At 41.9% G+C, this 11,049-nt stretch overlaps 2 long non-coding RNA genes across 3 annotated transcripts in view; one reads left to right on the top strand and one right to left on the bottom strand.

Moving 5' to 3' along the window:
• The first annotated feature begins 1,903 nt into the window (after positions 1-1,903).
• Positions 1,904-11,049, top strand: part of LOC125617207 — an 89,529-nt gene continuing 80,383 nt past the window's right edge. Inside the window, exon 1 of the long non-coding RNA XR_007348117.1 lies at positions 1,904-2,024. This is a non-coding gene — a long non-coding RNA (uncharacterized LOC125617207). The remainder of the gene's footprint in view (positions 2,025-11,049) is intronic.
• LOC125617206 overlaps positions 7,745-11,049 on the bottom strand; it is a 24,325-nt gene continuing 21,020 nt past the window's right edge. For both annotated transcript variants that reach the window (XR_007348115.1, XR_007348116.1), the window contains exons 4-5: positions 10,113-10,262; positions 7,745-8,220 (exon numbers count right to left, since the gene is read on the bottom strand). This is a non-coding gene — a long non-coding RNA (uncharacterized LOC125617206). The remainder of the gene's footprint in view (positions 8,221-10,112; positions 10,263-11,049) is intronic.

Raw genomic sequence — 11,049 nt, 5'->3', positions numbered from 1 at the left:
GTAATCTCTAAATACCTTTTTTTAAAAAAAGAATATATTGTTCAACCTTTAAAACATGGGCCAGTGGCAGATATACCAGATCAAAACTACAGCAGACTGATAGCAATGCAATAAAATCTTCTTTTTCCTGTTTCTCAAAAAAAAAAAAAAAAGAATATATTGTTCAGTTTCCATTTGAGCTTTGTCATCATGAATCTGGGATGTGACATTGGTATTTGGGGATTTCCCCAACATTTGAGGTGAAAATGTAAATTATTACTGCTTTTCTGGAGGGCTATGTCCTCCAACCCAATAATCCCATCCTAGAAATTTACCCTAGATAAAGATAGTTGGACAAGTTTGAGGAGATGTATGTACAAAGATGTTCGACAAAATATAACTGATAGTAAATAGTTGTAAAGTACCTAAATATTCAGCAATTATTGATTGAAAAATAAATCTGGAGATATCCATGCAATGGTATATTTTGCAGCTATTAAATATATACATTAAGCTATTAATATATAAATAAATATATAAATTAAAAGTGTATAAATTATATGACATTGATCTGAATCTATTTTTTCTTTCTGGGCCATCTTTGTCGAGTTTGGCATTATTTATGTCAATTAATAGTAATGAGTAGGACAGAGTTATTAAAGACTATATGTCCACATTTATTGATACGATTAGATAACGATGAATCATCAAGTAAAAGAAAAAGCAATTTCAAAGTATCACATAGAGCAAACCCATTTGTTTAAGTCATTATTCGTATATTTATGTATCTTAATATCAAGAAAGGCATGAAAAGATGTTCCCCTACACTGGCAAACATCCATGCTATAAACTTGTCTTGGGTGTCTCACTGTGTGAGATTCTCAATAGGTATCTTATGCAAGTCCTTTAATTTCACTGTGCTTCATTTTTGTCTTCTCTATAAAATGAGGATGACAATTTTTACTTTGCAGAGTTATGGAGATTAAACTTTTTTTTTTTAATGTAAAGTCCTGGTCCAGCAGGAAGTCCACAAGAATTCATTTCAGGCTCAGAGGGAAGAAACCACCCCTACCAATCAATACACCGCTATCATTACCCTAAAAAATGAAGGAAGACCTTCAATGCCACCCATAACCCACCCACTTCTGCACAAGGGAGATGGTCTCTCTCTTTCAGTTCCAGGATTCCTAGAAAAGGCCTCAGCATCAGCAGCCATGGTCCTGCAATAAACCTGAGAGTTGATCTTTCAGTGTATTCAGGACACTGGTAACTCCAAAATGCTAATGGATTCAATGGATAAGGAAGAAAAGTGGGAAAGAACCACAAAGATGGACTTTTCCCCTTTTAAATTCTCTTTTCAAACACTTCTTGTGGTATATTTCAACCAGAAAAATACTGAGAAGAGGATGAGACACAACCACTTTGACATTTTGGTGAACATCTTTTCACGCCTTTCTTGATATTAAGATACATAAATATACGAATAATGACTTAAACAAAGGGGTTGCCAGCAGCAGCCAGGGCTGCTCCAACTGGGGGAGGAGTGGCTTTGCCCTGGGGAGTGGCCTGGGTGTCATAGCACAGCATCAGCTGCAGACCTGCAGTGAGTTCCTGGGGTCTGTTGTGTGTTTCTCCTGAGGTTGTTGTGACTAGCTAATGAGATAAGGGATCAGAAAATGCTATGAAAACCATGCAAGGACTATCACTGTGCTTTTATTCATGACTGCCTCTTATCTGTCCCTCTCCTGTCCTCTCCTCACCTTCCCTGGCCTGTACATATCCCATTCTCTTTCTCTCTAGATTTATTCCTGGGTCATTAACTCAGGGGTGGGGGAGGGGGAGAGGATGGGAGGGAATAAGAAGACAAGGAAGAGTAGAATTCTAACAGGAAATGTCCTGTGCTTTCCTGTCCTCTCAGGAATGGGAACCTCCCCTCACCTGAGGCCACAGTCCCTTCCTGAGGCCAGCCTCCCAGCTACTTGACAGTCCTGTCAGGAGCATGAGGAGCCTGTGAAGGACTCTTCTCCCCTGAGACACGGATTGAGGTGAGGGTCCTTGCATTATTTGGGGAATGTGAATGGGGGTGGGGAAGGAAAAAGAAAAAGCCAACTCAGCAATTCACAGCAGCAACCGGAAGTTGTAAGGGAAAAGGAAACAGCCAAAGGCCAGGAGAAATCTGAGGCATGGGTCAGACCAAAAATACCTTTCTCAGGGAGGGTCAGAATGCAGGAAAAAAAAACAAAAGAGAATAATAGTTCCTGAACTTTTGTAAGAAGAATATTTTTTCCCCCTCTGAAGCTAGTAAACACCTCTTTAAAGAGTGTGGTTAAACAAATTGAAGAGCTAAGCAAATTACCTCCCTGCCCCAGATGGCTTTAAACGGAAGACAGAAGGAGAAAGTTAAAGCTTTCTTCCCAGGGCACAGGGAGTAGCTTTTCTCTGGAGGAGTGAGGCCTGCTCTTCAGACCCTGAGGGTTCCCACATCAGCCACTCCAGGAGAGGTTTGTTTCCCTAAGCACTGAGGCTAACCTGGCCTCCTCTTTATTAAGCCACTCTGAGCCACTCAGATAACAAGAGAATGAGAGAGTGTAGGCAAGCAATAGACCACAGGGGAGCAGAGAGAGATGGAAAATAATCCAGCCATGGGAGAGAAGAAAATGGCTTTTCTTTCCAGAAATACTCAGGAGACCGGAGAGCACAGCAGCCAGTCCTGCACGGCCCCAGCCCCTAGTAAAATACGGGAGTCATGGGACTTTGTGGGTTACGTGGCCAGCTGTCCAATCATTTTCACTTCTGCCTTGAGCCAAGGTTACAAGTAAATATGTTCATCTGAATTGTAGTGTGTGGAAAGTGTCTAGGAAAATAGGTGAACAGTACATCCTTAACATAAATAAACAGTCTATTGAGTAAGATTCCAATATTGAAAAACAAAATAAAGATCTTTCAATCTGTCAAGTATAAAGGCAAAGAGTGTCACACACAAAATGTTAAATGCTTCCCTTGGCAGGGATGGGATTCCTTCTTTTCATTTTTTGTATTTTTTTTCCTACCATAATCATATATTTTGACTGTACTCTGAGAAATTTAGACATGAGAAAGTTTTGGTTAGATAAGTGTTTCCATGGCTCTGATTATTTCTCCATAAATGCACATTCATATCCACACGTGGGATGTCTATGGGGGGATTCTGTGCACACACGTGTGCCCACCCATGAACGAACGTGTGTGCCAAAGCTCTGGGGTATTCTCTCCATCCGGCTAGGCTCTTCCTTTCCTCTGGTGAGCTCTCCAATCCCTGTAAATTCAGACCACATTTCTAGAGAGAGACTCTCCTGGTACTGCACCTCCAGCCTTCTCCGGGGGTTTCTGGGAGGTAGTGCCTCCCAGCTCAGCTTGGATAGGACTGCCAGGATCCTTGCCTTTGGTCTCCACTGTTGCTTGCTGAGAATAGATGGAGGGAGTGGGGAGGGGACCTGAGACTTGGCTCATAGGCCCTTTAACAGAAGGGACCACTAATGGTGCTCACATCCTGTAGAATGTATAGAGGACACCCCCAGAGAGCCAAACGCAAAAACTGTCCAACTCTAGGGGTATGAAAAAGGACACACCCTGCCAGGCAATCACCCGCAGGCTGTTGGCACCAACTGAGGGGAATGGGACTCCCTGCCTGAGACTGCAGCTTCCTATTTCCCTCTTTGCTATCAGAGGTTCAAATTTCTTCTGGCACAAACAACATCCTTTTCTCAAAGGACATGTCATTCCTTTTCTCTACGTTTTTTAAAACACAGTCTAAACAGAATAGTGTATTGGGCTTCCGAGTTAAGGTCTGCATGCTCCCAGGCCCTTTTACTCTTGTGTCTGGTAGAACTTCTCCCATTCTTCAGTTATTCTCTTTGTAAAAAGTTTGTGCCTTCGTCACCACCAGAGCATTGTCTTCAGGAAGAGTGTAGCTCTAACCATCACTGCATACCTGCAAGTAATTAGTAAGCGGTGTTTGGTTAATAAGCAACATTCAGCTCTGACATTAATAACAGATGCTTAAAGCTACATACAGCTGGTGACGATTTAGTGACACCAGGTCATCTCAGTGTTTCGAAGCATTTAGTGTGGGAGAGTGATTGGAATGCTGCCAGATGTCACCAAGCTTAAAAAAAAAAAAAAAAAACTAAGCAGGTCTTAGAAAAGGACCCTGGAGGTGCATGCATACAGTGAGAGAGGCCCTTGCTCTTTTCAAAATATCACCTCCCAGTACCCTTACGCTGCTCCTCATAGTTATGTCTCTCCTCAGCTCTTCACATCTGTAGAACAAACATATTTTTTTTTTAAGCAAGACTCAGGGTTCATTGGTTGGCCATGGATCAGATATTAAGAATGCCCTGGAAAAGTTGGGGAAATTTGGTTCTTTAGTGTGAGGCACCAGCTGCATTCCCCAAAGCCCACAGTTGTTCAGCCACATTGAGTAACTTACCTCTAGGTTCCAAGTGGAGGTTCAGCCTTGCTCGGCTAGGCCTGCGGGTGCCATGTTTGAGAACTTCCTGGAACAGCATACCTCCTCTGATTGCTCATTCCTGGCTCTTCCCCCAGGAGGGACTGAGGTTCTTGCTCTGAGTTTCTCCAGTTAAAAAAGGGATATCTTTTTGCTTGCTTTCTCCAGACCCTATTCTTGAATTTGGTGCAACAGAAAGCTTCTCCTGGTGTCCCTGCTCACACAGGACCTTCTTTAGGTCAGGCTAAACTTTCTTCTTCCATTCCTCAAACTGGCTTTTCCCTCCCTCGTAGGCCAGCTACTTCACACAAACCAGGTCCTCACCTTCAGTTGTTCTGGTCTGACAATGGCTTTGCAATCATCTTTTAAGTTTCTTCTCATCATGGCCTCCCATCATGAATAAAGATCCAGAAATGACTTCATGTATGTTAAATATGTAATATGTAGAGGAAAACCCCCTTCTAATAGAAAGAAATTGGTACAGGGAAAATGCAGCTAAGCCTTTTCTCCTACAAAAGCTAACCTTACAAAAGACCACTGGGCAAGGATAGGTGGGCAAAGGTCCTGGCTGAGGGACACTGTCTCCTGGGAAATCTGGGCTTTTTGTATTTGCAATTCAGTGCTCTTATAGAGAGGCATGGGGGCAGGGGGCGCAGGCGCAGGCAGCTCAGTGGCAGAGCATTTGACCAGTGTGCACAAGACCCTGGTTCCCTATGACCAGTGTGATTCTGCAATCTGTACAATTAGAAAAATGAGAAATTATACCCCAATGATTCAAATGTATGAATTGCCAAGATCATTGTAATGTCATGTGTAGCTAATAAAAAAAATAAAATTAAAAAAAAAAAGACCCTGGTTCCATTCATCCCAGCACTGGCGGGTGGGGGGGAAGATAAATAAAACAATGCCCCTGCAGAATGATGTAGTTAATCACTTTCTCTTTTGAAGACTAAAAGAGAATCCTTTTGGGGAAGATCAGAGTTAACAAATTACTGACCCAAATTTCCTTTCTTAGGTAGCCAGCTCCACATACCTAAGGAAGGGCTGCCAATCTGCAATCAGAGAGGCAGATATTGCTGAAAGAAATGTGTTCATGCCTTCCCCATGCTGACCCTACTGTCTCCTTCATAGATCAGCACCCCCTTCTTCCTTTATTACATGCTTCCTCTTCTTCTCTTTGGAAAGAATGTAATATTTGATGGGCATGTCTGTGAGGCGCCCGAGTTTCTAATTATAGTTCCGTTACTATCTATCTTGTGACTTGGGGAAACCCTGCTTGCTCTCTTTGAGACCCAGTTTCTTCATTTATAAGATAAAGAGCTTGAAACATGATCTGTGGTTTCTTTAAAGTTTTGTGATTCTACATTTTCAGATTTTATACCTTAGTGTGTGACTACGTCTGTCTTACTATATTTGCATCCTAAGTCTTGTATGTCTTTGTGGAGTGAACAGATTTACCATTGAAGAATCTAAAACTTCAGCAGAAGGTACAGGGAGAGTCAAATAGGTGAGTGGTAGTGTACAGGGCTCCCCCAAACTACATCTTACACCTTTTTCTTGTGCAACCACTCCTCTGGCAGTCAACTCTCCTCCTCTTGGAGTCTGGATTTGGTTTTCCCTGTTTTATTTACCTATCTTTATTATTTCTACAGAAATTACTTGCAAGAGAAACCCTTCTTCCGTGGTATTCAGATCCACCTCCAAAGTATAATTTGTCCTTTATATAGTTTTCAAATGGAAATGTATTCTCAGAAGTAGGCAAGCATTGTGCAAAGTCACTCCATTATGAAAACCAAAGTCACTGTCACAAGTGATGACAAATTCATTGCATAATTTATTCTTCCTATCAGTTTGCTGATATGTGTCCTTTCTATTTAACCAGATGCTTTTTCAGAAATTGTAATGTAGCCATTTGAAGGGCTGTGAATGAAAGATCAACCTCACCCTTTCCACTTTTGCATGAGCATTTGACTTTAGTTCAATGAAAATTCTAGAGACCAAAAGATCTCTGAAATTAACTTCCTGGCTCTGTTCTTTTAGAAACCCGTTAAAGAAAAGTAAAAATGGACCCTGATCACTAGATCCCATCTGGGTTGGGGTAACCATAGCTACCAGGTAGGAAGCCCTATCTTTGTGCTTCCCTAAATGCAGTGACCTTATAGCTGCCATGACCCTGTGAGGAGTGTAAAAGCTATGCCCATGGAATTTCTCCAAAAGATATCAGGTGCTGTAGAGTATGGGACTTCCCATGTGGGGTGGTATGTTAGTCAACTTTCTGTTGCTGTGACAGAATATCCAAAATAATCAACTTATAAGAAGGAAAGTTTTATTTTGAGACTCAGAGGCTCAGTCCGTGGTCGGTTGCTGTTTTGGGGCCTGTGGCAAGGCAGAACTGCATGGCAGGGAGCACGTGATAAAGAAGGCCTCTTTACCTCATGGTAGCCAGGAAGCCAAAAAAGAGAGGAAGAGACCAGTGTCCCAATATCCCCCTCAAGGCCACGTGTCCCAGTGGCCTAATATCCCCCCACTAAGCCCCACCTTCTAAAGGTTCCACCACCTCCCAGGTGTGTAGGTTGAGAACCAAGCCTTTAAGGCCTTTTGAGGACATTCCAGATTTAAACTGGTGGTTTGGATCCAGATCCAAGCAGATGGTTTCTACACCTTCCAATGTGAGACTCATTTCTTCACACCTGAATCACTGCCTGGAGGCCAAGAGAAGAGCTTCTTCTGCCCACTGTGTGCGTGGCTTTGTGGGCTGTGGCAAGAACCCACAAAAGGGAAGGGCCAAATGTGTCTCGCTGGCCTAGGCATGCTTCTGAGTCAACGGGAGCCCGTGTGGGTCTTGGCAGCCTTGAGAATTGGCAGCATGTTTAATAGAGCCTCATGAGAAGACCTCTTGGCGGGCCCTGTGAGTGGAGGTTTTGACTTTAAGTGTTTTGAATAAGAACATTGGTTCGTGACACTATGAACAAGAGGTAGACTTTTTTTTTGTTAGTTGCTAGTTTATATTTACAAATTAAAAAACAATTTTGAGATTAAAAATTGATAGGTACATCCTGATGATATTTTGTCACAAAAAGACAAACACTTTTTTCCCACGTATACGAAGTACCTAGAGTAGTCAAATTCACAGAGATGGAAAGGATAAAGTGGTTTCCCGGGACTGGAGAAGGCGGGAATGCAGAGTTATTGTTTAATGGATACAGAGCTTCCATTTTGCAAGATGAAGAGAGTTCTGGAGATTGGTTGTGTTCAATGAAAATTCTAAAGACCAAAAGATCTCTGAAATTAAAGGATTTATTCAGCCATACACAAATGTAGCCAGAAAGAAAGGCTGGATCCCATGGAAAGTTCCCCCATGCCACCAACAACATAGGTAGCAGTTAGAAAAATGTCTGCCAGATTTTTTTTTAAAGCATTTTATAAGGAAAATCTGTGAAAAAGAAAGCATAAATTGCTTTCACTGAATCTGCATTGACTGTAGATAACAGGGACAGGTCAACAGCATCAGGCAGAGTTTGGTGGATGGTGATGGTCTAGGAGAAGTCCTTTTTGCTCCCTGGATGGTTGGGGCTATAAGCAGAATGCCATGGCACCTAGATGTCATCCTCCGGAGCTTCAAATCCGAGAATTCTACATGTGCTCACGAATATGGAACAGCTTTTGTCTTTGGTGTTGTGTGTTTGTTTGGTTTGGGGCTTGGTTCACAGTTGTTAAGTGAATAGTTTCTTTTTTTTTCTCCTCCATCCTCTGGTCTGGAATGAAATTTAAAACATCTCAGAATTTTTCCCTCTTTCAGTTACACCATAATGAGAATGCACTTATCAGTTCTGGACTGTACAGTTTTATTTTTTTTAAAAAGTGCACTTCACATTTGTAAAATGGTTAGGAAGGCAAATTTTATGTTGTCTGTATTTTACTACAATTAAAATGTTCTGCTACAACTGACAAGTCCCTCTAAATATCACTCTTAAATCATGTTTTTAACACTAGACTAATGCTAGCACAAGTTTCATCATAAGTGATATAGGAAGATTTTGTGTTACTTTTCCAATTCTGTCTTGCAACTGTGGTTTAAAATTTCCCATATTTCACTTCTTACCACTTGACCACTTGACAGTTTTAATCATTAATCACCACTGACTTCCATGCGATTTGGTTCCCACGCTCCTTGCTAACACTAGAACGACTTCTAGGGGCCAACTGTGGAACAACAGTCCTCACAGAGGAGAAGTGAGCTTTGCCAGATTCCCCATGCCTCCCAGTGCTTGAACAGAAAGAGCATCTGGAGAGGGAGGTAGGAATTCCAAGCACCATTCCTTTTCACCATTCCTCCACTCAATATGGCTTCCCAAATCTTGCTCCTATCAACAAAAGATCTCTCAACATTTGTAAGTACTTTAAGTTAAAATAAATAGTCCTGTTATGGGGTAGAATATGAGTTACACTGCTGATAAAAAAAAAAAATCATTGCTTAATCCTTTGTTATTCTCTTAAAAGAACATGTTCATGTCCATGTAATAAGGCTAAAACGCTACTCTTTCAAACACCTTTGGACTCAGGAATGTAATAGAGTGGTTTGGGAGAGTGAGTGAAGGTTTTGCTTTTGGTAAATTTACTACAGGACTATATTACTGAATCTCACTCAGGGTCACAGAACATTGGAACTTAAAAGAGTTTTAGAGACTGAATAGTTCAGAGACCATCTAGAAAATAGTGGTTCTTAACAATTAGAGGCTCACAGACCCCTTTGACCCTCTGATAAAATTTAGAGACTTTTATCTCATAAAAAATGTTATTTTATAGAAAACTTTGAATACAATTTAAAAAGGTTCGCGGATGCCATATCCTCACCCTGAAGTTCATCATAGATGAAGAACTCCTGCTCTAGTTCTACCTGATAACTTGGAAATATGATTTCTAAGAAACACCCCCATGTGAAGAAAGAGCTAGGCAGAGCAGATGGAAAGCCAGGACAAATGTTGGGAAGAGGTGGGTTCCTACATACCACGTAATGCTGTGTAAGAGCCAGCCGTGGCCAAATGATCTCCAGAGAGGAGCCTGCTGGCTAAGGAAGCAAAGAATTGCCCACTGGGAGTCTTGGTCTCCTTTGAACCACCTCAGAATCAGCAGCCATGAAAATGAGAGTTGTCTTGCTGGGTGGTGTCAGGGCTGAAAGGAGTGTTACCTTTTTTCATCCATCATAAGGGTGGGAACTTACCTTCCTATAACCAAAGACAGGTTAACATAACTAATTTATTTAATCTAAGCTTTATATGACACAGGAGTCATCAGAAATGAAGATCCAAAGACCCAGAGAAAACTATTCGTTTTCATGCTTAGATTTGATGAAGAGTGGCAGCCATATGGGAATGTGACTGAAAAAGGTTATGATCTCATGGTAATAGAGTGAGGGAGGGAAACCCAGCAGGGCCTGTCTGTTCAGATTTTTCATGGCCTCTCCATGTGGTATTCATTTCTTCCTTCCTGGTACAGGACAGGATCCTTTCTGGAGGGAGGAGCTTATGATCTACTATCAAAAAATGTCAGGGGATTTCTTTATGTCCACCTCTTTCACAGAAAGGCAGGGGAAGGTTAGAGCAATATTTCTAGGTTTTGTGGCTGGGTTGGAGGAAGAGAGACTTACATTTCTGTGGTCTGCCTCGGGAATAAGGAAGAGTAGGAGAAAGAAGGGCAGAAGGAGACTCTGCTAAGGCCCTGCCAATATCCTCCAGTTCAGAAGTCCTCAGCATACCACAGTGCCATGCTTTGGGGTGTTGTTCTCTGGCCTCCAGTACTAGAGAGAGAGAAGAATGGAAATAGTTAACAACACAGAGATGGCCAGAAGGAACATGGGCAATGACCCAGAGGTCAAATGGAGATGGATTCAGGGAGAGTTTGGCTGAAGCATGAAATGTGACCCAGGACTGCAAGGAAATAACAGTCAAAGTAGCGGAAGGGCAGCAAGAGGTGTCAACCAAGAACAGAGACCCTCCAGGAAGAGGTCTGGGTTATTTGTGAAACATCTTCCCAGGGACTTCCAGAAAGAATCAGTAGGGAGAACTAAAAGAAGCCTGGATTCCAGTGTGGTGGACAAGAACATTGCTCTTTGCATTCTTGCTACAGTTTGGAGAGCTTTGATTTATAAGGAAACCAAGAGTTCACAGAATCAGTTATGATGTATCTTGTCTGACATCTCCCCACTGGCAGGAGTCAGAGTGAAGTGCCAGGTTACAGTCCTGCAGCTGCTGCCCGGGGAACGCCCAGATGACAAGGGTGTTGTAGTAAGTCATCATGTCTTTCGGAACCTCAGTTTCCTCATTTACAAAATGGGATCAGGATTGTTGAGTTGGTATGTTCCTTCCAACTTGAAACATCTTCTTATCTAAGACCAAATTGGTAGGTCTGGTTTGGGCTCTTTTAGTTCACTAGATTTAAATGAGTCATTTCTGGATTGTTGACATAAGCACTATCCTTTTCACTTAAATGTTCCCCTGAGTCATTTTTTTTTTTTTTTTGAAAATTGGGAAAGGAATGCATACAAACTGTTAACAGGGGAAGTCTATAAGAGACTAAAAATGCAT

This window comes from Marmota marmota, unplaced genomic scaffold, assembly GCF_001458135.2.
Source record: "Marmota marmota marmota unplaced genomic scaffold, marMar, whole genome shotgun sequence".
NCBI classification, from domain to species: Eukaryota; Metazoa; Chordata; class Mammalia; order Rodentia; family Sciuridae; genus Marmota; species Marmota marmota.
Note: the sequence above shows the minus strand (reverse complement) of the source record. Positions and strands in the feature narration are given on the sequence as shown.